Source organism: Sparus aurata, chromosome 16 (assembly GCF_900880675.1).
Source record: "Sparus aurata chromosome 16, fSpaAur1.1, whole genome shotgun sequence".
NCBI classification, from domain to species: domain Eukaryota; kingdom Metazoa; phylum Chordata; class Actinopteri; order Spariformes; family Sparidae; genus Sparus; species Sparus aurata.
Window position 1 is genome coordinate 24,263,376 of NC_044202.1, and position 25,308 is coordinate 24,288,683.

At 42.7% G+C, this 25,308-nt stretch overlaps 10 non-coding genes across 10 annotated transcripts; all 10 read right to left on the bottom strand.

Moving 5' to 3' along the window:
• Nucleotides 1-392: 392 nt before the first annotated feature.
• Nucleotides 393-533, bottom strand: LOC115566547 (U4 spliceosomal RNA). The gene has a single exon (XR_003981033.1). It is a non-coding gene; the product is annotated as a U4 spliceosomal RNA (small nuclear RNA).
• Nucleotides 534-924: 391 nt separating this feature from the next.
• Nucleotides 925-1,065, bottom strand: LOC115566558 (U4 spliceosomal RNA). Its single transcript, XR_003981044.1, has one exon. It is a non-coding gene; the product is annotated as a U4 spliceosomal RNA (small nuclear RNA).
• Nucleotides 1,066-1,457: 392 nt separating this feature from the next.
• LOC115566557 (U4 spliceosomal RNA) lies at nt 1,458-1,598 on the bottom strand. The gene has a single exon (XR_003981043.1). It is a non-coding gene; the product is annotated as a U4 spliceosomal RNA (small nuclear RNA).
• Nucleotides 1,599-1,990: 392 nt separating this feature from the next.
• LOC115566548 (U4 spliceosomal RNA) lies at nt 1,991-2,131 on the bottom strand. Its single transcript, XR_003981034.1, has one exon. It is a non-coding gene; the product is annotated as a U4 spliceosomal RNA (small nuclear RNA).
• A 393-nt stretch (nt 2,132-2,524) lies between these two features.
• On the bottom strand, nt 2,525-2,665 carry LOC115566549 (U4 spliceosomal RNA). Its single transcript, XR_003981035.1, has one exon. It is a non-coding gene; the product is annotated as a U4 spliceosomal RNA (small nuclear RNA).
• Nucleotides 2,666-3,057: 392 nt separating this feature from the next.
• Nucleotides 3,058-3,198, bottom strand: LOC115566550 (U4 spliceosomal RNA). Its single transcript, XR_003981036.1, has one exon. It is a non-coding gene; the product is annotated as a U4 spliceosomal RNA (small nuclear RNA).
• A 392-nt stretch (nt 3,199-3,590) lies between these two features.
• LOC115566556 (U4 spliceosomal RNA) lies at nt 3,591-3,731 on the bottom strand. Its single transcript, XR_003981042.1, has one exon. It is a non-coding gene; the product is annotated as a U4 spliceosomal RNA (small nuclear RNA).
• A 392-nt stretch (nt 3,732-4,123) lies between these two features.
• LOC115566551 (U4 spliceosomal RNA) lies at nt 4,124-4,264 on the bottom strand. Its single transcript, XR_003981037.1, has one exon. It is a non-coding gene; the product is annotated as a U4 spliceosomal RNA (small nuclear RNA).
• A 392-nt stretch (nt 4,265-4,656) lies between these two features.
• Nucleotides 4,657-4,797, bottom strand: LOC115566552 (U4 spliceosomal RNA). The gene has a single exon (XR_003981038.1). It is a non-coding gene; the product is annotated as a U4 spliceosomal RNA (small nuclear RNA).
• A 392-nt stretch (nt 4,798-5,189) lies between these two features.
• LOC115566555 (U4 spliceosomal RNA) lies at nt 5,190-5,330 on the bottom strand. The gene has a single exon (XR_003981041.1). It is a non-coding gene; the product is annotated as a U4 spliceosomal RNA (small nuclear RNA).
• Between the last annotated feature and the right edge of the window lie 19,978 nt (nt 5,331-25,308).

Here is a 25,308-nt window from a genome sequence, read left to right on the forward strand (position 1 = left end):
AGGTTGGACCCAATGTGTTTTAAGTGGGCCTTGTCCAACACTCACATCAAGCGTGGTACTTTCTCAACCTTGCTGTATGTACATCACTATCCAGGCGGGAAAATGCTCTTGTCGCAAATGATTGTCTCATTTAGAAGAGGCCCCGCCTTTTACATGCAAAGGCAATCACAGCTGGAAGGGAAATCTAAAATTGTTTGGCTAAAATTCTTTCTCAGAAAACCACGCGTAGACGGGACAAATAGTGATTTGCTGACATGATCAAGACTTCCTAGTTGCAAAATGTTTCACCTCATCCTGACCAGCTGAGTCAGGAAATGGTTCTGTTTTTGAGTGGACAAACTCGGAAGGCGCAACTTTGGCAAAGCTGCATTATCATTGTACAAAGTGTAAGGTCTCTTGAGAGACCAACAAAAATTGCCACAGCTGACTATATTTCAAGTCATCCAGGCGGGGTATTGGGTTAAGTTTTCAACCAGCAATAATCACGTCTCAGTAGATCTTCATAGACTATGAAATTGCCTCTGCAAAAGGATACTGTTGGACCCAATGTGTTTTAAGTGGGCCTTGTCCAACACTCACATCAAGCGTGGTACTTTCTCAACCTTGCTGTATGTACATCACTATCCAGGCGGGAAAATGCTCTTGTCGCAAATGATTGGCTCATTTAGAAGAGGCCCCGCCTTTTACATACAAAGGCAATCACAGCTGGAAGGGAAATCTAAAGTTGTTTGGCTAAAATTCTTTCTCAGAAACCACGCGTAGACGGGACAAATAGTGATTTGCTGACATGATCAAGACTTCCTAGTTGCAAAATGTTTCACCTCATCCTGACCAGCTGAGTCAGGAAATGGTTCTGTTTTGAGTGGACAAACTCGGAAGGCGCAACTTTGGCAAAGCTGCATTATCATTGTACAAAGTGTAAGGTCTCTTGAGAGACCAACAAAAATTGCCACAGCTGACTATATTTCAAGTCATCCAGGCGGGGTATTGGGTTAAGTTTTCAACCAGCAATAATCACGTCTCAGTAGATCTTCATACACTATGAAATTGCCTCTGCAAAAGGATACTGTTGGACCCAATGTGTTTTAAGTGGGCCTTGTCCAACACTCACATCAAGCGTGGTACTTTCTCAACCTTGCTGTATGTACATCACTATCCAGGCGGGAAAATGCTCTTGTCGCAAATGATTGGCTCATTTAGAAGAGGCCCCGCCTTTTACATGCAAAGGCAATCACAGCTGGAAGGGAAATCTAAAATTGTTTGGCTAAAATTCTTTCTCAGAAAACCACGCGTAGACGGGACAAATAGTGATTTGCTGACATGATCAAGACTTCCTAGTTGCAAAATGTTTCACCTCATCCTGACCAGCTGAGTCAGGAAATGGTTCTGTTTTGAGTGGACAAACTCGGAAGGCGCAACTTTGGCAAAGCTGCATTATCATTGTACAAAGTGTAAGGTCTCTTGAGAGACCAACAAAAATTGCCACAGCTGACTATATTTCAAGTCATCCAGGAGGGGTATTGGGTTAAGTTTTCAACCAGCAATAATCACGTCTCAGTAGATCTTCATAGACTATGAAATTGCCTCTGCAAAAGGATACTGTTGGACCCAATGTGTTTTAAGTGGGCCTTGTCCAACACTCACATCAAGCGTGGTACTTTCTCAACCTTGCTGTATGTACATCACTATCCAGGTGGGAAAATGCTCTTGTCGCAAGTGATTGGCTCATTTAGAAGAGGCCCCGCCTTTTACATGCAAAGGCAATCACAGCTGGAAGGGAAATCTAAAATTGTTTGGCTAAAATTCTTTCTCAGAAAACCACGCGTAGACGGGACAAATAGTGATTTGCTGACATGATCAAGACTTCCTAGTTGCAAAATGTTTCACCTCATCCTGACCAGCTGAGTCAGGAAATGGTTCTGTTTTGAGTGGACAAACTCGGAAGGCGCAACTTTGGCAAAGCTGCATTATCATTGTACAAAGTGTAAGGTCTCTTGAGAGACCAACAAAAATTGCCACAGCTGACTATATTTCAAGTCATCCAGGCGGGGTATTGGGTTAAGTTTTCAACCAGCAATAATCACGTCTCAGTAGATCTTCATAGACTATGAAATTGCCTCTGCAAAAGGATACTGTTGGACCCAATGTGTTTTAAGTGGGCCTTGTCCAACACTCACATCAAGCGTGGTACTTTCTCAACCTTGCTAGTATGTACATCACTATCCAGGCGGGAAAATGCTCTTGTCGCAAATGATTGGCTCATTTAGAAGAGGCCCCGCCTTTTACATACAAAGGCAATCACAGCTGGAAGGGAAATCTAAAATTGTTTGGCTAAAATTCTTTCTCAGAAAACCACGCGTAGACGGGACAAATAGTGATTTGCTGACATGATCAAGACTTCCTAGTTGCAAAATGTTTCACCTCATCCTGACCAGCTGAGTCAGGAAATGGTTCTGTTTTGAGTGGACAAACTCGGAAGGCGCAACTTTGGCAAAGCTGCATTATCATTGTACAAAGTGTAAGGTCTCTTGAGAGACCAACAAAAATTGCCACAGCTGACTATATTTCAAGTCATCCAGGCGGGGTATTGGGTTAAGTTTTCAACCAGCAATAATCACGTCTCAGTAGATCTTCATAGACTATGAAATTGCCTCTGCAAAAGGATACTGTTGGACCCAATGTGTTTTAAGTGGGCCTTGTCCAACACTCACATCAAGCGTGGTACTTTCTCAACCTTGCTGTATGTACATCACTATCCAGGCGGGAAAATGCTCTTGTCGCAAATGATTGGCTCATTTAGAAGAGGCCCCGCCTTTTACATACAAAGGCAATCACAGCTGGAAGGGAAATCTAAAATTGTTTGGCTAAAATTCTTTCTCAGAAAACCACGCGTAGACGGGACAAATAGTGATTTGCTGACATGATCAAGACTTCCTAGTTGCAAAATGTTTCACCTCATCCTGACCAGCTGAGTCAGGAAATGGTTCTGTTTTGAGTGGACAAACTTGGAAGGCGCAACTTTGGCAAAGCTGCATTATCATTGTACAAAGTGTAAGGTCTCTTGAGAGACCAACAAAAATTGCCACAGCTGACTATATTTCAAGTCATCCAGGCGGGGTATTGGGTTAAGTTTTCAACCAGCAATAATCACGTCTCAGTAGATCTTCATAGACTATGAAATTGCCTCTGCAAAAGGATACTGTTGGACCCAATGTGTTTTAAGTGGGCCTTGTCCAACACTCACATCAAGCGTGGTACTTTCTCAACCTTGCTGTATGTACATCACTATCCAGGCGGGAAAATGCTCTTGTCGCAAATGATTGGCTCATTTAGAAGAGGCCCCGCCTTTTACATACAAAGGCAATCACAGCTGGAAGGGAAATCTAAAATTGTTTGGCTAAAATTCTTTCTCAGAAAACCACGCGTAGACGGGACAAATAGTGATTTGCTGACATGATCAAGACTTCCTAGTTGCAAAATGTTTCACCTCATCTTGACCAGCTGAGTCAGGAAATGGTTCTGTTTTGAGTGGACAAACTTGGAAGGCGCAACTTTGGCAAAGCTGCATTATCATTGTACAAAGTGTAAGGTCTCTTGAGAAACCAACAAAAATTGCCACAGCTGACTATATTTCAAGTCATCCAGGCGGGGTATTGGGTTAAGTTTTCAACCAGCAATAATCACGTCTCAGTAGATCTTCATAGACTATGAAATTGCCTCTGCAAAAGGATACTGTTGGACCCAATGTGTTTTAAGTGGGCCTTGTCCAACACTCACATCAAGCGTGGTACTTTCTCAACCTTGCTGTATGTACATCACTATCCAGGTGGGAAAATGCTCTTGTCGCAAATGATTGGCTCATTTAGAAGAGGCCCCGCCTTTTACATACAAAGGCAATCACAGCTGGAAGGGAAATCTAAAATTGTTTGGCTAAAATTCTTTCTCAGAAAACCACGCGTAGACGGGACAAATAGTGATTTGCTGACATGATCAAGACTTCCTAGTTGCAAAATGTTTCACCTCATCCTGACCAGCTGAGTCAGGAAATGGTTCTGTTTTGAGTGGACAAACTCGGAAGGCGCAACTTTGGCAAAGCTGCATTATCATTGTACAAAGTGTAAGGTCTCTTGAGAGACCAACAAAAATTGCCACAGCTGACTATATTTCAAGTCATCCAGGCGGGGTATTGGGTTAAGTTTTCAACCAGCAATAATCACGTCTCAGTAGATCTTCATAGACTATGAAATTGCCTCTGCAAAAGGATACTGTTGGACCCAATGTGTTTTAAGTGGGCCTTGTCCAACACTCACATCAAGCGTGGTACTTTCTCAACCTTGCTGTATGTACATCACTATCCAGGCGGGAAAATGCTCTTGTCGCAAATGATTGGCTCATTTAGAAGAGGCCCCGCCTTTTACATGCAAAGGCAATCACAGCTGGAAGGGAAATCTAAAATTGTTTGGCTAAAATTCTTTCTCAGAAAACCACGCGTAGACGGGACAAATAGTGATTTGCTGACATGATCAAGACTTCCTAGTTGCAAAATGTTTCACCTCATCCTGACCAGCTGAGTCAGGAAATGGTTCTGTTTTGAGTGGACAAACTCGGAAGGCGCAACTTTGGCAAAGCTGCATTATCATTGTACAAAGTGTAAGGTCTCTTGAGAGACCAACAAAAATTGCCACAGCTGACTATATTTCAAGTCATCCAGGCGGGGTATTGGGTTAAGTTTTCAACCAGCAATAATCACGTCTCAGTAGATCTTCATAGACTATGAAATTGCCTCTGCAAAAGGATACTGTTGGACCCAATGTGTTTTAAGTGGGCCTTGTCCAACACTCACATCAAGCGTGGTACTTTCTCAACCTTGCTGTATGTACATCACTATCCAGGCGGGAAAATGCTCTTGTCGCAAATGATTGGCTCATTCAGAAGAGGCCCCGCCTTTTACATACAAAGGCAATCACAGCTGGAAGGGAAATCTAAAATTGTTTGGCTAAAATTCTTTCTCAGAAAACCACGCGTAGACGGGACAAATAGTGATTTGCTGACATGATCAAGACTTCCTAGTTGCAAAATGTTTCACCTCATCCTGACCAGCTGAGTCAGGAAATGGTTCTGTTTTGAGTGGACAAACTCGGAAGGCGCAACTTTGGCAAAGCTGCATTATCATTGTACAAAGTGTAAGGTCTCTTGAGAGACCAACAAAAATTGCCACAGCTGACTAGATTTCAAGTCATCCAGGCGGGGTATTGGGTTAAGTTTTCAACCAGCAATAATCACGTCTCAGTAGATCTTCATAGACTATGAAATTGCCTCCGCAAAAGGATACTGTTGGACCCAATGTGTTTTAAGTGGGCCTTGTCCAACACTCACATCAAGCGTGGTACTTTCTCAACCTTGCTGTATGTACATCACTATCCAGGCGGGAAAATGCTCTTGTCGCAAATGATTGGCTCATTTAGAAGAGGCCCCGCCTTTTACATACAAAGGCAATCACAGCTGGAAGGGAAATCTAAAATTGTTTGGCTAAAATTCTTTCTCAGAAAACCACGCGTAGACGGGACAAATAGTGATTTGCTGACATGATCAAGATTTCCTAGTTGCAAAATGTTTCACCTCATCCTGACCAGCTGAGTCAGGAACTGGTTCTGTTTTGAGTGGACAAACTCAGAAAGCAGAACTTTGGCAAAGCTGGGTTATCATTGTACAAAGTGTAAGGTCTCTTGAGAGACCAACAAAAATTGCCACAGCTGACTATATTCCAAGTCATCCAGGCGTGGTATTGGGTGAAGTAATAATCATGATTTAGTAGAACTTTATAGACTACGAAATTGCCTCTTCAAAAGGATACTGTTGGACCAAACGTGTTTTAAATGAACTTTGCCCAAACCTCACATCACTTTCCAGGCCTAAAATTGTGCAAATGCAAAAAAAGCATCACATGAAGGGCACTTTAGCAGATGTTTTTGTCCAAAGTGACTTACAGCAAATCATAAATACAGTCATACATGTAGACTAGGTGAATATAACCAGCAGTCTTCGATAACAAGACGCTTGCTACACCACTGAGCCACAGCTGCAGGTCCCGCCTTATACCTACAAATGGTATCATCACTGAATGGGAAATCTTTTGTCTTAGTAAGAGTCTTTTTTCACGTTCTAAAAATGTTGTACATCATCATAGTGCATACCAAGTCATTTGTTTGTAATTCTTCTCACCCACAATCTCTCTACCCCTGAACCCTCTCACCCACACACACCTCACCTTCTCTGTCTTCCTTGATGATGAGAAATGGAGTAGACCGGTGCTGGTACCACTCTCCTGCTCTGTCACTCATTAGTATACCCTCTCTGCTTTGTGTCTTGATTTTTTTTACGTTACGATAGATGGGTCAGGGCAGTGCTGCTGTTTGCTAATAAATCTGCCTGTCAATAAAACCTGAAACTGCTCTCAGTTGTGAGTTGAATACACCACTATCTGTGTGTGTGTGTGTGTGTGTCTGTGTGTGTGTGTGTGTGTGTGTGTGTGTGTGTGATGATGATAGAAAAGAGACTGAGACTAAGACCCATACCCCTTAGTTGCTGTTGCTATGCCTATCAAACTTTCTTTTCTTACACTCGGGATTTGGTGGTTTTCTGCCCTAGCGTGTTACTCTTTTTTAATAAAAATGATAATAATCATCACTTGAATTTATGTAGTGCCTTTCATGGAAACCAAGGTCGCTTTGCAGATGAAATAACGGTAAATAACAATAAACAACAATACACTACAAAGCGACCAAGAGCACCATACAAATAAATAAAATAAAAATAAAAACAAAAAGCAGATTGTATATTATTAAAGTCCAAAGGTCATGGTAAATAGATTACTTTTAAGAGATTTTTTGAAAATGTTCAAAGAGGAGGCATTGCAGAATTGACAGGAAAAGAGTTCCAGAGGGTGGAGGACGCAACACAAAAGGCTCTGTTGGCTGGGAGGCAAGAGTGGGGAATGTGGAGAAGGCCAGTGTCCAAAGACCTCAAAGTGCGGAATTTGGTATGTAGGTGGAGGAGATGGATAAGGTCGAGTCCAGAATCACACCCAGGTTGCAGACCTCAGAGGATGGTTAGAATGAGGAACCATTCATATTGAGGTGCAGATCTCTAACCTTCTGAAGCAGCGCAATGGGAGCCACAACCATGAGCTCTGTTTTATTGGGGTTAAGTTTAAGGAGATTAGATGTCATGCAGGTTTTTATTTTCTGGAGGCAGTTGACAAAAGACAGAGGGAGGAGGTGGACAGATGGCTTTTTGCTGAGGTATGATATTTCCTCAAGTGGGAGCATGTAGATGCTGAAGAGAAGTGGGCCAAACACGGAGTCTTGGGGACCTAGGTTAACTTTGGCAGAGCGAAACTACAGCAACAGTGGGTTTCAAATTGTTCCCTGTCAGAGAGGTAGGACTTACCAGGAGAGGGCTGTGTAAGTGAGGCCAAGGTAGTCAGACAGGTGGGAGAAGAGACTAGTGTGGGAGACAGTGTCAGAGTCTGCAGAGAGGTCCAGGAGGATGTAAGACCTGTCAAAGCTTTTATCTATTCATTTAAGTGAAAACTGTAAACATTTATGCAGTGTTCACACAATATCAGTAGAACAGATTGAAGACCTGTATAGCTCACATTGTTATAGCTATTCAGTCTATTAGTCATATTATTGAAATTTGTTTGGATGTAAAACTCACTTATTGTTACTTTGCTGCCATTTTGTGCAGCCGTCAAAGTTCAAGAATAACCTGTTTTTTCACTTTTGGCTGAAAGGGTCTGAAAGATATGACATGGAAACATGATTAATGTAACATTATCAAGAACATGTATTCATACATACGTTTGTACATGTACATGAGTTATAATGCTGTCATTAAAGTATTAAAACTCTGCTGACTTTTCAGGGCTTTTATCTGAGTCACTTTAAAATGCGAAGCCTGTAAAATATTCCGAAATAAGTGAGTTGAGTTAAGTGAAGTGAAGTTGAGGCTAAAGCTACATTAGACTTCCAAAAAAGTTAGCATCTTCACCAGCTAATGCACAGAAGACATGGAATAAAGGGGAATAGTGTATGGCAGGGTAGAGCTACTTCTAGTATTATCATACAAGAAAAAATAGCTTTCTTTCTTTCTTTCTTTCAAATCTAATTAAAATATTTTCTAATCAATTTTAATTGAAAAAAAATTCTGTAGCATAACAGCCCAATTTCAAGAGTAAAATATTGGCATCTAACTTTTCTGCAGTCTACTGATACATTCACATTTGTAGTTATTTTAAGCAAAACATGATTTTTTTCTTCACCCTAACAAAGTGTTTTTTGTGTCTCAACCTAACCAGATCATAAGCACAGAACATTTGGATAAAGGTTATTTTGTAAATATGTGTTCTGATGTTTATTGATCAAAGCTAATACTGTTCAGAAGAGGAAGTACTTTACTCTTTTATACCACCTCATCTGAAGTACTTTGTTGAATATGGTTTTGCATGAAGAATGATAAATGGCAGCATTTTCTTAAGACGCAATGTTTTTTATTCACCAACCTGACGGATTTGAAAGTTGCAGTCCTGTGTACTTTAATCGAAGGTAAGAAATCATACAGAGGCCCAGTTTAGATGACAGAAGATTGATGAGTTTTCCCACAATTTGTGACTACACAGTACACATGGCTATAGTGCCATAAATCTACAGGACCGTCTGAAAGGCAGCATCATTCACCCACTACCTAAATGTTACAGGAAAATGTGAGTAAGTGGAGTTGTCAAGTGGGGCCTCCCATCACAGATGTTTGGAGGCATTAGAACCACAGCACCTGCAGTAGACAGAAAACAGAGCTCCAGGAGTAATCATTATTATTTTGGACATACAATTATGGTTGTCAACATTGGTCTCTGTTCTCTAAGATCTCTACTTATTTCAGCAGTAATGGTTCTCTGAGAAGGCTGACACTTGGTTTCAAACAACCTTGATATCAGCACTTTCAGGCATGTGTGACAGAGCCCTAACCAAAGGTCAGAAACTGCACCGTATCAGCATGCCAGCATACATTTTTGGCATCTAATACACTTTGGTCAAGACTTAAAGTCTGTGTAAAGCAGCAATAAATGTGTGTTATGAGTTTGTCACACCATAGAAACATGTGTCATTGACCACTGAGCCAAATTTGAAAGATTAAACAAATTGCTAAGTATATAAAATTGGGTCTCAAAATCATGGAAAAACAAGCACTTGTCTCTGCTGTGAAACGCTGGGGGCGTGTCAGATAGAGGCGCTGGAACCACGCCCACGTGCGGGAGGGGAGCCTCCTCCGTGTACTGTACAAGGACGTAACCTACAGTAACAATGGGAGCTAGCAGCGTCATCTGTTTGAGCCATCAGAGCCAGAAACTGACTGAGTCAGACAGTAGCCCTTTTTAGATAGAAAAGGCGGCACATTTGCTCCAAGGTAAGGATGGCAATGTGCCAGCCTGTATTTCTAAAACAGAGGCGTAATATTCCTCCTTTTCCAAAAGCTGCCTCTGAGGTAGGCGTAAACATGTGACATGACGTGAAGCTCGAAGTTGGGCTGTGAACAATGACAACACATTTGTCTTCAAAATAAGAGCTTTAAATTGCACCCCATTGGAGTTTAGAACTGGGTTCTTAGCGGGGGGCTTTTAATTTGAAAGTAGCAACCGTCCTTAGCTTGCCAACACAACAACAAGCTAACACAACCAAACAGCTACAGAGACCGAGGAGACGCTAGCATCTCCTGGATCTCAGCGGCTGTCCAGTTGCTCATCTTAATGTCCGCGGATGAAATGATGGACTGACTTCTGTGATCAGCTGTTTCACCCGCTGTCGGCGGGATGGGAGGATACAAGCCGGTGGCGGGCACGTAGGCCGTGATGGTGGCACCTGCTGTCGGCAGGACGGAGAGGGTCGGTGGCAGGCACATAATGCCGGTGGCCGTGATGGTAGCACCCGCTGTTGGCACTGTCGGCGGGACGGGAGGATGCAAGCCGGGCACGGGGAGGGTCGGTTCGGCCCCACTGACCAGCGTCAGTGGACTCTTCAGATATCGAGACTTTACCTGGTGATAGTTGTTGTAACTATCGGGGGTAAAGTGGACACTGCAGAGACAGGTATTGGTGGTGATTTTGAACTCTCCACGGTAGCTGCTCTTGACAAAAGTCGATCCACCGTTTCCTTACGTTGTCATCCTTAGGAAACTTAAATAAGCTAACGGCGCCGTTACCCTGCACAATGTGGCATCCAGGAAAGATGCACAAGCGATGTAGAGGAGACATGACTGTTTAGCTGACTGGTTGACTGGTTAGCTAGCTGCAAACTATTGTAAGAGATGCTATCCAAGACTCCAGAGCGAGCGGAAAAACCACCGAAGCTAATGCGCTGAATGTATTTATACCGCTTCCGCAGCAGGGCCGGGTTTATGCAAATCACGGCCATGATTTCTGACCCCCCCATTAAATCCTGAACACAGATATTTTGAAACACAGTTTGTGAGCCTAGCTCCATAATTAAATTCTAAATGGTTGAATGGCTTTTTACATGTTTTAAGGAAATACATTTATGAGCTATTTAATGTGTTTAGAAGAAAATGGCTGAAATTGCTTTACACTGACTTTAAGTATCTAAACTATTGGATGGATTGCCATGGAATTTGCACAGTCATTGCCCCCAGGAGCTTAATCGCAAGGACGATATATCTCAACGTCTGACAATTTCTTTCCGACAGACATTCAGTAAACACATTGGATGTATCCTAATAACTTCTGTGATAATTCTACTTTTTCTTGTGCCAACAAGAAGTGTACATTTGTGGTTTTGCCTGGAAAACCAAGTTAAGTCAAAACATTTATTGCCGTATTCACAATCATTCAATCATCAAGTAATACAATATAATAAAATATATAGATGCACAATTCACAAAAATACAGTATCAATACACTCAGTGCAATACAAATATACAGTAGAATACAACATAATTATTATAACAAGCAAACAGGTCACTTTGGGATATTTCCAGCTGTTTTCAGTGTGAATGGCAACACCGATAGGCTTTCCCAACACAGCGCCAAGCAAAATCCTAACTTGAGCTCAATATTTTCAACTTGCATAAATTTCACGTGGTTACATCATTAGTGCCACATCATTCACACCATTCTTAGAGCCTCAAAGAGCCGCTAGTGTGGCTTAGTGATGGGAACGGCAGTTCTTTTTACTGTACTGAATCGCTAGAATCCGTTCATTAAAATGATTTGTTCAAAAGATTCGTTCACCGAATCGTTCAGTGTTCTCCAACTCCCTGAACTGATAAGCAGCCATATGATCCGTCATTCAGTTCATTAATCAGCCCTGAGGTTCACGTTCACTTACTGAGGGACGGTGCATTCACGGACTATAGAACACAATCACTCGCGGGAGACCTCTGTGCACAGCAAAATCACTTAACATGATGCTACACGGATGTTAGCAACACAGCGCTAATTTTAGCAGTATGGTTACTGAACGTGAATCAACTCCTCTGCCCTGAGTGACACAGCGCCACTTTCAGCACAGTACGTGAACGAGGATCACTTCCTCAGCGACGCGAATCATGAGTGAGTGACAGCGTGAACGTCCTCAGCAGGTCGTTTGTGACGTGAATCACGTTCGCGCTGTCACTGAATCAGCGTGAACCTGAATCACGTACGCGAACGTGAGTGACTTTTACTGTGCAGTAAAATCACTTAACATGATGCTACATGGATGTTAGCAACACAGCGCTAATTTTAGCAGTACGGTTACTGAACGTGAATCAACCTCTGCCCTGAGAGAGTGGGTGAGTGACACAGCGTCACTTTCAGCACAGTACGTGAACAAGAATCACGTCCTCAGCGACAGTACTCTATATGCAGTAGGTTCGCGAATCATGAACGAATCACAGCGCGAACGTGAATCACGTCCTCACAGTTCTCTGTGTGAGCCGCGGCAGTTCCACTCCCGGCCGGCATGCTTGCGGCTGAGCTCAACTGAACTGAGAAAGGAACAATTAAGTGATTCCATTCACTTCGTTCACTCAAAAGATTTGTACGTTTGAACGAAACGTTCGCGACCGACACAACACTAGTGTGGCTGCATTCCCTTAACCTATTTAGGCCTTAGGCCACCTGAAAAAAAAAAAAACCTAAAACCTATGGCATTTCTATAAATGACTCTCTAAAACCTGAAGGTTTTCTGAAAAATTTTGAAAAAGTGCCAACGTTTACAAAAAATGTAATTTCTCAGGCTCTGTAACAGATAGAAAGATGAAATAAAAAACATTTGAAAGCTTAGCCCTTGGTTATCTATAAATACATCCCTGCCTGGAGTGACGTCTACGTCTACTGGAGCGATGTAGACGTCACTCCAGGCGTCAAAGGGAGAAACACACATGCGTCGCTCCAGTCGTAAATGAGTTAATCTTGTTACAGGAACATCAAATCAGGTGTCATTTAGAAAGGCAGTTGCAAAGTGTTGGTCAATTTGAAGGTGGACAGTAAATATAACTTATTATACTACTAATAGAATACTACATCATGATTTGTTCTTGTTTTTTTGTTTTTTTCTGGTACCACTTTAATGTAATGTAATGTTCAAAGGCCTTAAGTCTACCTGCTGTATGTATTGACTTGATATAGACAGGAGGGAATATAAAGTCAAAACAAAATCCTCTCCTTCTAGATTGAACAACACTTCTGTGGGGTTCTCTTTTTTTGCAGCAAATGTAAGACTTAGACATTACCTAGTGAAATAAATACTGACATATTTCCCTACTGAGATGTGATTCTGGTGTTTGTGTGTTTATAGGACCACATCGATCTGATATTTCCGTCATCCATTAAAATATATGACAGCAATTAGCAAACAAATGAAATACTTTGAAGTAACATTGGAGAAAGAAGGAAATGCTTCTGACTAAAAATGAGAATGATATGAGGTAAAATGAGTAGATGGAGGAATATAATGAGTGCCCGGGCCAGGTGTCCTTGCTGACTTGAACTTCCACTATAGCTTCATGACCTCCTTTTCTGTAAATTTATAGGGTAGCTGTGCCGAACTCTCTCAATGTCAGCTTCAATTTACTTTGATTTATTGGTATAAATAAATCAATCAGCTGCATGCATTTTCAAGAGGTCATAATAAAAAAAGAAATTGTATAGACAAGAATAAATAGGAAGTTCACATTTCACTCAGTAGCCCCATTCACACTGACCCACTGTGGGGATCTTGCAGCAATTCTCCACATCGTCCTCTGTGTTGAAGTTTCAAATACGACGAGGGCTGAAATTTCGCTGCATCTCTGATGTGCCTCCGGAGGTAGTATCAGAGGTGGAGCACTGGCGAACGAACCTGTGTGAATGGATAGGCCAGATGCGTGGAGGCTTGTCGATCTGATGGTGTTCAAAGTGTGATAACTAAACAGATCCTTCACTCAACAAAATAAAGAGAAATGTCCCACAAAGCAATGTTGCACGACCAAATAACAGTAACATAGTAACTGGTAGTTTCTTTTGCAACCTATATGAGCAAAAAAATACCACAGTTATACGTAGAGAAGTGTCTGTCCTACCAACTCTTCGTCACATTTCTGCCCGAAAAACAGCGTCTGTCACTAGCAATGTGTTTCTCTCTGTTCACTATTGTGTTGTTGTAGTTACTATCTTGAAAAATGCAACTTCGTCTTTTTCCAGGATGTTAGTGGGTCAGGATCCCAATCACAATACATTATAACTGCATCCATATGATTATTAACAGTCAGCAGGTACAGCGATTTAAATTAACAGGTAGACACCAGGAAAAAAAACACACAGACGTCAGAATCATGACATGCACCGTACTGTATAACATGCCTCTTTAGGATCTGCAGCACCAATTTGCTGTGTGAATTTCACACTGGTGCGTCTTTACGCCGGAGCTGCTTGGTTCTGTGTAAAGTAACAACGGCGGAGATTTGGCGTACTGCCACTGCGGCGATAATGCAGTGACTCTGTGTGAAAAGGGCTATTACTTCTGGTAGTACTGTGTTCTTAGAGCTGTCTTCATGAATAGGTCCATTCATGTAGTATCTCCTCATCCAAAAATAGGGTCCATGAAGGGGAAATGAAGGGTCCATAAACTGCATTTGGCAAAAGTTTTAGCATAACCTTCAAATCCATCAAGAGTGACTGAGGTCAGGACCAAATATGCCTGTATCTGGTTGATGTCAAGATTTAATAAGCCAATCATGTGGGCTGGGGGTTCTATCCAAAACCTTTCCACCTTCTAATGATGCTATCAATAAGCCACCAGAGGGTTCCATCAGGAACCCTTTTACATTCCAAGGATTTTATCAGATTATCTTCTGAGGGTTCCACAAATAACCATTTTGTATACTACAGATTAGGCCACAAATGATTGACTCCCATATTATGTATTTTGTGTCATCCATCATTTTAACAATCTGTTACAATAACCAATGTCTAAATTGAGAAAAGATTCAAACAATTTGTAAGGAGTAAAACATTTATTTAAAGATTTTCCAATATGATAGATGAGGAGGGGAGACTCTCTAAGGATTAGCCAACAAAACAGGAGAGCTGTGTAGGTCCCGGGTAACAGGCCAAAAGTGAGAATAGGACCCGGGAAATCAGCAACATGGCGGGTGGGACACAAGCCATTCACACCAGGCTGTCCACAGCCAGCGAATTCATTTTACAAACAACAAAGTAATTCAGTGTCAAATTTGAGCAGTGGGAGTATATCCAGGCTATACTTAATTTCTACAAAAAAGCAAGCGTTAAAATAGTCTACCCCCCACAATAAAAATGATTCACGAGATTCAAGCTTACTGAAATAAGATATTAGATTTAGCTTACCTTGATTCTCTTAAGTTTCTGATCTTCTGTCAGTCAAACTTCTAGTATCAATTAATACACAGGTAATCACACAATGTGTGAGGAAGAAGTGTGAACACACTCATATCAAGGGTAGGTCGGCTACTCAAATTAGAGAGACACCAAAGTAATCACTAATACCTGTCTAGTAGAGGAGGATGTGCAATGACCTGAATGTTGTTCTTAGTACTTTAGGAATCACAAATCCAATTTTGCTTCTCAAATCAGATATTCAAAACAGACTGTACGACTGTTGGGGTGGCATGGCTCAGGGGATGGAGCTGTTCTCTAGTAATCTGAAGGTTCTTGGTTCAATCCTAGGCTGTAAATGCAAATACAACAACAGTAGAAATACCAGAGGAGATAGTAGGGATGCAGAGACAAAGTCAGCATCTCCTTATAGCGACAGCCCGTATTTCCCATCATACCTAGTGCTGGACTGAGTAGTTTGTTAAGCTTTTTGTTTTATATTCAGAAATGCAAATGTTACTTTTTGTTATTGTTTTTTTTTCTGTTCAGAACATGGTTGCTTATTTTTGATAATTGTCATTTTTGTGTTTGTTTATAGTTTTAACCATTAGTGAGGTGGCTATTACATGTCATGACAAGAGCTCTATTTTACCAATTTGGTATAAATATTATATTGTTGTGCCTATTGTATCCTGTGCTGTTTTTAATATAAACCAATACCAAGATGTGATTTAACTGATTAAGTCCATATCACAGTGATGTTGGAATTGGATGGGTGTATTCTCTACATATGTACTATATTCTTTGCCACTCTGTTATAAAAGATAAGTGTTGTATATCATGTATTTTTCTCAAAAAAGAACATCTTAGACAAACAAATGCTCCTCAACTCACCCCTTGTCTTTATGATTTCGGTCCCCACAGTCTACAACACTTACACAAAATCTATCACCTAGGAAGAACTAACCTATTAATATAGTATTTGTTCAATACAGGTACACAATTAACTATTGTATAGCTTAAATTGATAACAAAGATATAAACCATATCAGAACACAAGAAACATTAATTCATGAAGGGGGATTCCAGATAGATCTATATTATTTTAAACACCATCTAAAATATGGGTTAACATTTGAATATTTGATGATGAGGATCTTTTAACTGTCATGCTTTCAACAACCCTTTAAGAATAATTTCTTCCAAAAAGTGCTCTTAATTGAACCCCTATTCTTACAAACCCATGAAAATTCCTGTCTTCAAAAAATTGATCTTCAGAAGCAAATGGTTCTGGATAGAACCTCAGCTTCAGAGACAAAAATCTGAATCAGGACTCCTGACCTTTGAGCAAGCCTGTGCATCAGCAAACAACCCGAAACATTAATGTAATATATAGTAAATATCAGTTGTATTAATTTATTTTGTTCTCTCCTGGGAACAAGTTAAAGATAAAACGCCAGTTGTTGTAAAGTTAAAACTTGCATGAATAATACTTTGAGATAACTAAGATATTAAAATGCATAAATAATTTATGTTTAAAATGTGCGACTTTAAAATATAATTTCATGGGTTCTGAATACTTTTGAGAAGTTAAAAATAATATAATAAAGTTAATAATTCTTATTACGTGTGAGAGTTCATGACCTCCAAGAGATTTTACACTTCCGGGTTGACCGGAGCGTGAGGAAGAAGGAGACGAGATTAATGGCGTGGAGCAGCTAACAGTGGACTGTGTGTGTCAGTGTCGCGTTTTATGAGAACTGGAGTGTGAACTTTTGTCAGACGACGTGCTGTGAGTGTGTGAGTTGGACTCTCCATCGCAGTCGAAGTGTTTGTGTCTTATTGGACACGAAACAAGTTTGGCTAAGTTGGCTAGTAGGAGCTAGGCTAGCGGCACAGTGTGAGAAAATTACATAGTCTTCCCTTTTATTATCAAATGTGCTGTAAGGAGAGAGATTGTCACACTGCCTGAGGTGTCACAAGAGCCACAGGAGGGGGCACATCCCCACATGGGAAGATACACAAGTTTAGATAAGATGACATTTGCTGTCCCATCTGTTACATCAAAGGGTCACTGTCCTGGGAAGACAGGATACACCCAAATATCAAAGAGTCATTATTCTGTAAAGAAGATGTTTTATGACTGTTGTAAATGAATGTAACCTCCTCTCTGATTCGTACTTAATGGGTAACAATTCAGAGTTTAAGAGAGAACGCTTTGGCCTTCCCTCCACGCTGCTTGTTTTCATTAAATGACATCTGATTCATACGCTGAAGTCTGAAGTTCTTCGGAGACTTAGCAACTCTCTATCTCACATAGGAGAATTTCCACAACAATGGTCATTGTCGAGAGGAGACCTGCACTGACGGGAGGAGCTTTGCCGAGTCGCAACGGAGAGTGTCACCGACGGAGGGCGCTTCGTTGCTGTAGAGGGGGACGGAGGTTCATTGCTGCGAGCTGCCGTGGGCAGAAACGGTTGCCACGGCGACGAGAAAGCGACTTATCAGCTGCGGCCTGATCCTGCTGACTTCACCGACACACGGAGGTACTGTTGTCAAAAGGTTTCCATTGTGAGCTCCAACTAAAGCGCACCAACGAAACGAGACTAAACTAAGAGTGCACTCAAAATTAGACAGTTTGAGACTTAAGAAAAAACTATCATCACCCCGGTCCTTTTTTTTTCTTTTTTCTCTTTTCCATAAAAAGGGTTTGAGTGTGTTTTCTCTTCTTTGTTAAACTTTGTAAAATTGACAACCTATGTTTGTGTCATTGAATTGTGTTTACCATTTAATAGTCCGGCAGATTAGTGAGATAATTGTTCACTTTGTGATACAAGCATCAAACTTGGCACAAATATTCTTTGGGAACCACTTTTTCCAAAAAGCCCGTTAGCCACGCAAAAAATCCAATATGGCCACCAATTTCCAATATGGCCGCCATTGAAAGCCATTAGACTTGGTATTTGACCTGGATTGAGATTGGATAATCACATTTGATGATCTTGATATTAAAATATAGGCGACGGGATCTGAGCTTTTCATTACTTCGATAAAAAGTAAAAAAAATATGTTAAATTGTGAAGATAGACGGCAATGAATGGCAAAAATAACGCCTTTTTGTACAAATTTTCGTTAGTTTAGTCAATTGTTTTCTCACTGTTTTTGGTATTTTTTTGTTTGTTTGTGTTGTTACATTTGATACATTTTATATCAATAGAATATTCAAAATGAATGGGAAATGATCACTGGTTTGAGCTGAACTTCACCAGGGCACACCTTCCAGGTTGTGTAGATTTTTTTATTTCAATAGAACAGTGAGGTTTGGCAGAAGGACAGCTTTGGTGATATTTTGCACTGTTCCTTCTCAGTGTTTCCTCAATGCCCCCTCCATCATCCAACCCGGGACATGTCTAACCTGACTGGCAACTGGATGATTGCTTGAAAGAGTGGCTCCTGTATCACTCTCCTCTGCTGCTGTGGTCTCCCCCGACCTGCGAAGATGTTGGTTGGTCGCTGCTCCGCCGCTGCTGACGGGGTCGTTAAATACTCAGCGCTGGAGCTCCTGGACCTCTGCTGTAACTTCTCCCCAAACTCCATCACTAGGATTAAATCTCTTGGTCTCCTTCGTCGCCCTCGCTATATGCGCAAGGCCTCCAGACACAAGTTTATGACGGACAATGTTTTTTCTTGCAGCGCTGACAGCGGTGCTGCTATTCCCTTCGTGTTGACTGACAGGCGCTCCATCGCACCGGCTCAACGTCATCTAAGCCAACCACAGGTGCGCACACTGAGCTATCTGAGACCCTTGGCTTGTGTGAGTGGTGCTGTTTCCTCCACATCCACTGCATCAGCATCTGTGAACAACACTGCTGCTTTCATGCTGCTGATCCACGTTCACTAAACAACAAAGGACTACTCATCCATGACATCATCACAGACAGGAAAATTGACTTTCTGTGCCTAACTGAGACATGGCAGCATCAACAGGACTTCTTTACTCTGAATCAAGCTGTTAGGTTTAAATCTGTTAAGAAATGAGACACGGACACAGAGATTGTCTTTCTAGGCAAAGGGGAAGAGCAGAAGTCAGCACACAAAGTCTGGGCTTCCGAGTTCCAATGAGCTGCTCTCCCCAAGCATCTTTTATTCACCTACAATAGGGCGTAAGCGTATATGATTGGCTCTTTGACAGTATATATCAGTCATACAGTTGTTATGCATGATGGAGAAGTACACGTACACACTTTCGGACCTACGGCCTTCAGCATCTATCCTTCACACAAACATTCTTATGATGTCCACCAAATGTTATTCACACAAGATGCCATTCGAGGCCTTGTGGTTCACAGTACTTTTCCAGGAGGTCAGTACACTTCCACAAACATATAAAGGAAGACAAGCAGGTTATATCAATGCAAAGCAAGAAACTGATAATATAAGCATAATTTTTCCAACATTTCCCTCCTGTTTATCAGTTTTATTGCTCGTACTTTTAATTCGTCAGGTTATTATCTCTTGTCGCCATTTTCGATAACACCTTCATTGGAAAAAGACGAGGCATAAAACATTTTTAATCAGCATAAGGTTGAGGATTAACAAACTCATACCTTTGGGATAATAATTGCATTTGCACAAAACTTTGTTGAACCATTTTCTCAAACATCGATCGTATACAGGGTATCACACAAGAGATGAAACAGAGGAACAACAGCATGACTATGAACACGGGTACCAATGCCTTTAGGAGAACCTGCCACCAGGTGCCGTTAAAGAATCCAGTCATCCAGTCTGGGAGTGGATCAGCACCGGGGGTTTGCTCCAGCACATAGCTTTGGAGATTGGTCAGGTTTTGCAGAGCTTGGTAGATATCTCCTCCGTTTGTCATGCCGTTAGGGATGTAGGTACAGCAGGTTTGTCCAATAACTGCACACACTCCTCCTTGTGATCCTGTAAGCAAGTCTAGAACAATCCGATTCTGCATCACCTTGCTCTGTCATCCTAATAGGACAGGGATCAGTTGTTTTCTTCACTGGGGTTTGAGACGGCCCTGCCGCTATATAGCAGAGCCCCCTTTGTAGCCCAGACTTCCCCACTATCCAGTTGAGACAGAGGTAGGCTGCAGTTTGCAGTGGCTGAGGTGGATCCAAGTTGTCCTTTCTGCAATCTTTACTGCTGTTGGTGTTGTTAGCAGGACCTGGTACGGACCCTCCTACCGTGGGCTGGACCAACATTTTCTTTTGATGATTTTGACGAATATGTAGTCCCCTGGCCTCACTTTCTGGCTGTCCTGTGGAGGGGGAAGAGAATCAGAGGGCAGTAAATTTGTTTTGGAAACATCTTTTTGGTCCAACCGTTTTCTCATGTGCTCTGCCAATGTTGTCTCTTCTTCAGATACCTCAAGGTCTTTTGAGAAAGCAGGGAGTCTAAATGCTCTACCATGAACTATCTCAAATGGGGTTAACCCTTTATCGGTCGGAGTGATTCTCATGTATAATTTCACTAGATCTAAGCAGTCAGGCCATGGTCTCTTTGTTTCTTCCATGCATTTCTTTAACCGAGATTTGACAGTCCCATTTGTTCTTTCTACCAGACCTGCACTTTGAGGGTGGTAGGCACAATGATTTATTTGTAAGTGTTTTGCAGCTTGACTTACAACTTGGTTCACAAAATGTGCACCATTATCACTGTACAATACTTCGGGGATCCCATACTGTGGCACAGTTGTTTTGCATAATGCTTTTGCTACTGTCAGTGAGTCTGCAGCTTTTGAAGGTATTATTTCAACCCATTTTGAATATGCATCAACTAGTACTAAACAGTATTTGTATGGCCCGCTTCTGTTTAGTTCTATGAAATCCATGTACATAGTCTGAAAAGGTTCAGTTGGTTCTGGGAATTTCCCTCGTTTTGGTCTTACATTGTTTTTTGAGTAGGAATTCTGTCATCCCTCCTGTTGAGACATGGCAAGGCCCATGACTCAAAATAGCGGCAGCTTTGTACAAGTTTTTAGGGAGAGTAGGTTTGTTAGCCTGTGTATACAGTCCTGTTTTGTCTGTTTCAGCGCCTTGTTTGACCCAATACTGTTTTTCATTATCAGGAGCAGAGGTCTGCATATCACGGAGGACATCGAGGGTGATAAGAGGGTGTATTGCCTCTGCTGAGTATGTGTCAGAATTGCCAAAACATCCCGAGGACAGGCTTCCCTGTTGAGGTTATCATCCCCCTTCGTTTCCACTGTGTCACGATCTGGGCTGTCATTGAGGAAAGCATCACAGTCTTCGTCATCATAGAAAAATGTGTTCGCTCCTTTTCCTCCTTTCCCTTTCTCATTCTTGGAGTCTAAGTGTTTGGTTGCATGGCGAACCCACTGCATAGTGGTAGGAACGTCCACGATGTCAAATTCAATGAAATGTTTGCGGACCCAGCTTGCAACATCTGGGTGTAAACCATGCATAATAGCGTGTTTGAGTTGTTGTTGGTATGCATCAGTTTTAATTTCACTAAATGCTATACCACTATTAGCACGGAACACGGGTTCTAGTCGGGCCCTGAAATCCTCAGGATCCTCGTCTGGTTTCTGTTTTATGGCAGCTATGCGAGAGTAGTTCGCGGTGCGCGCAAAAGCAGTCTTCACTCTAGCTGCTATCACATCGAGAGCGTCTTTATATTCTCCTGCCAGCAGTCCATTGGCTGGATATGCAAACACTGTCCCTGCACCATTTCTCCCTGTGTAATTACCCTTTACCCTCCCCCATTTAATTTTCAATGAAGATTGCATAGCTTCCCCTGCTTCCTGTCCATTCAAGCGGTAGGAGCCTATCAGATCTCTCATACTTTTTATCCATTCCTCTGGATCATCCTCCGGTGGAGGAATGCTCGCTACAGCATTCGCGGCCTCCGCGAGGGTCCAAGGACGAAAAACGTACAGGATTGGAGGCTGACCCTCAACCCCCATCTGAGGATTGGCAACTTGGATCTGAGGAAACACTTCTTCGGCTATCATATTTGAAGAGTTTTTCACTAGCGGTTCTTTTTTTTTAAGTCTGATAGTTAGGCTGGGGCTTCCAGCCGGGCTGTTTGAGGGGGTGTATCTGTTGGGTGCTTGGAGGAGACCTGCTGGTCGCAACCCATAACTAGGGTCCCCCCTGTCGTTCATTTTTTCAGTTTCAGGAGTTGGCACCTTTGGGTACAGAGGCGGCCAATGGGACAAATGGGATGGTTTAGCTGCAGATGCCCCGTTTGGCCCTGGAACTGGCTCTGGAATGTTTTGTTGCTCCGGAATGTTTTGTTCGACCGGCGCACTAGCCACTGGCACGTATGGGGGAGGTTCAGGCGCTTGCCTGCAGTTTGTCTCATTGTCTTCTTTACGAACAAAAAGAATTTGGCTTTTCTTAGCTTCCTTTTTCACTTCTTTTTGCTTCTTAAGGTTATCCTGTCTAGCTTTAGACTGTGTTAACCATCCTTGCGCTATGCGGAGCTCGTCAGCTCTTTTTTCATGCTTTTTCCCTCGCTTGGTGATGAGACTAGTCTCCAAGCGGGATATTAAATCCTCTATTTCTCTTACTTTTAGACGGCCTGTAAATCCATACTTCTTTTTCCATTCATCTAGATACTTGACACTTTGAGGATTCCATTGCTTCATATACTTTTTATCACCTGCACTGTCTTCATCTACAGTTTTACGAGAATTCTTCCCACCCATTGTATGCAAAGTTTCGTTTCAGTGATCGTTATTTTTAATGCTTTTCCCTAGTCTGCGTTGTGTTTTTTATGCGTTCTCTTCTACTTCAACAGGCCATAGACGTTCGTTTACACCGATAAGGTTTCAGTCTATGCTGCTGCTTCAAAGAGAAATACTACTTAAACTGATTTTAATTTTGTTTCTATTTTACTTTACTTAGGAATTTGCAATATTCTGTTTCTAAATGTAGGGTGTTTTTACTCACAAGAGAAGGTGATAAGATTTTTCCCCAGTTCTCCGGTCCCGTCTCCTTAGTTTCAAAGTCCGGATCCCGTCAATCCAACGCTGTTCAGTTGGAGGGGACGCCTCCTTCAGGCCACCTGTTGTGGTCCTGCCCGTCGACGGGCCTCGGTGTGTCGTCCTCCTTCTGGCAGAGCTGGGTATGTTGGGATCCGGGTCACGGCACCAAGAAATGTTAGGTTTAAATCTGTTAAGAAATGAGACACGGACACAGAGATTGTCTTTCTAGGCAAAGGGGAAGAGCAGAAGTCAGCACACAAAGTCTGGGCTTCCGAGTTCCAATGAGCTGCTCTCCCCAAGCATCTTTTATTCACCTACAATAGGGCGTAAGCGTATATGATTGGCTCTTTGACAGTACATATCAGTCATACAGTTGTTATGCATGATGGAGAAGTACACGTACACACTTTCGGACCTACGGCCTTCAGCATCTATCCTTCACACAAACATTCTTATGATGTCCACCAAATGTTATTCACACAAGATGCCATTCGAGGCCTTGTAGTTCACAGTACTTTTCCAGGAGCTCAGTACACTTCCACAAACATATAAAGGAAGACAAGCAGGTTATATCAATGCAAAGCAAGAAACTGATAATATAAGCATAATTTTTCCAACACAAGCCACTCCACCAGGCTATGTTTACATCCAGAAGCCCCGCTCTGAGGGCCGTGGTGGTGGGCTGGCAGTCATACATCGAGCCGACATCCTGGTTAAACAACTTCCAGTGCTGAATGTCACCTCATTTGAATGTGCAGCCTTCTCTCTGGCTGGGCATACACAGCTGCAGGTTGTCCTCATCTACCGCCCTCCAAAAGCCGCCTCCACCTTCCTGTCTGAGCTGTCTGAGCTACTCACCTCCATCTGCTCTATGTCTACATCTACACTCCTGCTTGGTGATTTCAACATCCATGTGGACTGCACCAGCTGCCCCTTTGCCTCTGAATTCCTGTCACTCCTGGAATGTTTCAACATCACACAGCATGTTAAAGGTCCCACTCATGTCAAAGGCCACACACTGGATTTGGTGTGCTCCACTGGCGCAGCTCCCTCCCATCTACAATGCATGGACCTCGCCGTTTCTGACCACTATGCTGTCCTCTTCACTGTTCCTGTCCCTGTGCCCAAGCAGCGCATAAGTCGAAACATCACATACAGGAACATCAAGACAGTGAACACTCTGGCCCTGACCAACATCCTGGAAACGAACCTGGCCTCTGATCCCCTCGACTCCTCACTGGATGGACTGGTGGCCCACTATAATGCTTCTGTCTCCTGGGGTCTTGACTCCCTTGCCCCTCTTAAAACCCAGACTGTGTCATTTACCCATTCTGCCCCCTGGTTCACCATTGAACTCCGCACCCTTAAGACTACTGGTCGCCGCCTGGAGAGGCTCTATAAAAGATCTGGCCTCACTGTCCACCATGAAGCCTACAAAGACCACGTTAGGTCTTATAAAGAAGCCCTCTCCAAGGCTAAAACAAACTACTACACCACTCTCATTGGAGACCAGCAAAATAACCCCAGAATGTTGTTCTCCACCATTAACCGGCTCCTTAGCCCTCTCGATGTCCCCCAGCTTTTTGGTGCCCCTGACCTCTGTTTCAAGTTCCTGGACTTCTTCCAGGAAGGCTGGATAGCTGATCCTCCCACTGTTCGCCTGCCCCAGTGCTCTCTCTCCTCCTTCTCTCCTGTGGACTCTATTTCTGTAGCTAAGTTAGTCTCCCAGGCAAAAGCCTCCACCTGCTCTCTGGACCCCATGCCAACAACTCTGGTGAAGTCTTCACTGCCTGCCCTATGCCCCCTCATAATGGAAATTATCAACTCATCCCTCGAATCTGGCATTGTACCGTCCACCTTCAAAACAGCTTCAGTTACCCCCATCCTCAAGAAGCCAGGTCTTGACCCAGATGACTTACATAACTACCGGCCAATCTCCAACCTTCCTTTCCTTAGCAAAATCCTGGAAAGAGCAGTTGCTGCCCAACTCCAGCAGCACATGTCCACCCATGAGCTCTATGAACCCCTTCAGTCTGGCTTCAGGGCACGCCATAGCACAGAAACTGCCCTCATCAAGATCCCCAACGACCTCCTCTTCGCTGCAGATTCTGGCCACATCAGTATTCTGATCCTCCTGGACCTTTCTGCAGCCTTCGACACAATCTCCCGCACCATCCTCCTCACCCGCCTATCTGACTACCTTGGCCTCACCAGTACAGCACTCTCCTGGTTCCAGCCTATTTAACAAACAGGAAACAGTTTGTCACCATTGGAGACTCCAGTTCCACCCCAGCTCCAGTCAACCAGGGCGTGCCTCAAGGCTCTGTGCTTGGACCCCTCCTCTTCACTATCTACATGCTTCCCCTTGGTCAGATAATTCGCAAACATGGTCTCAACTTCCATTCTTATGCTGATGATACTCAATTATATCTCTGCACCA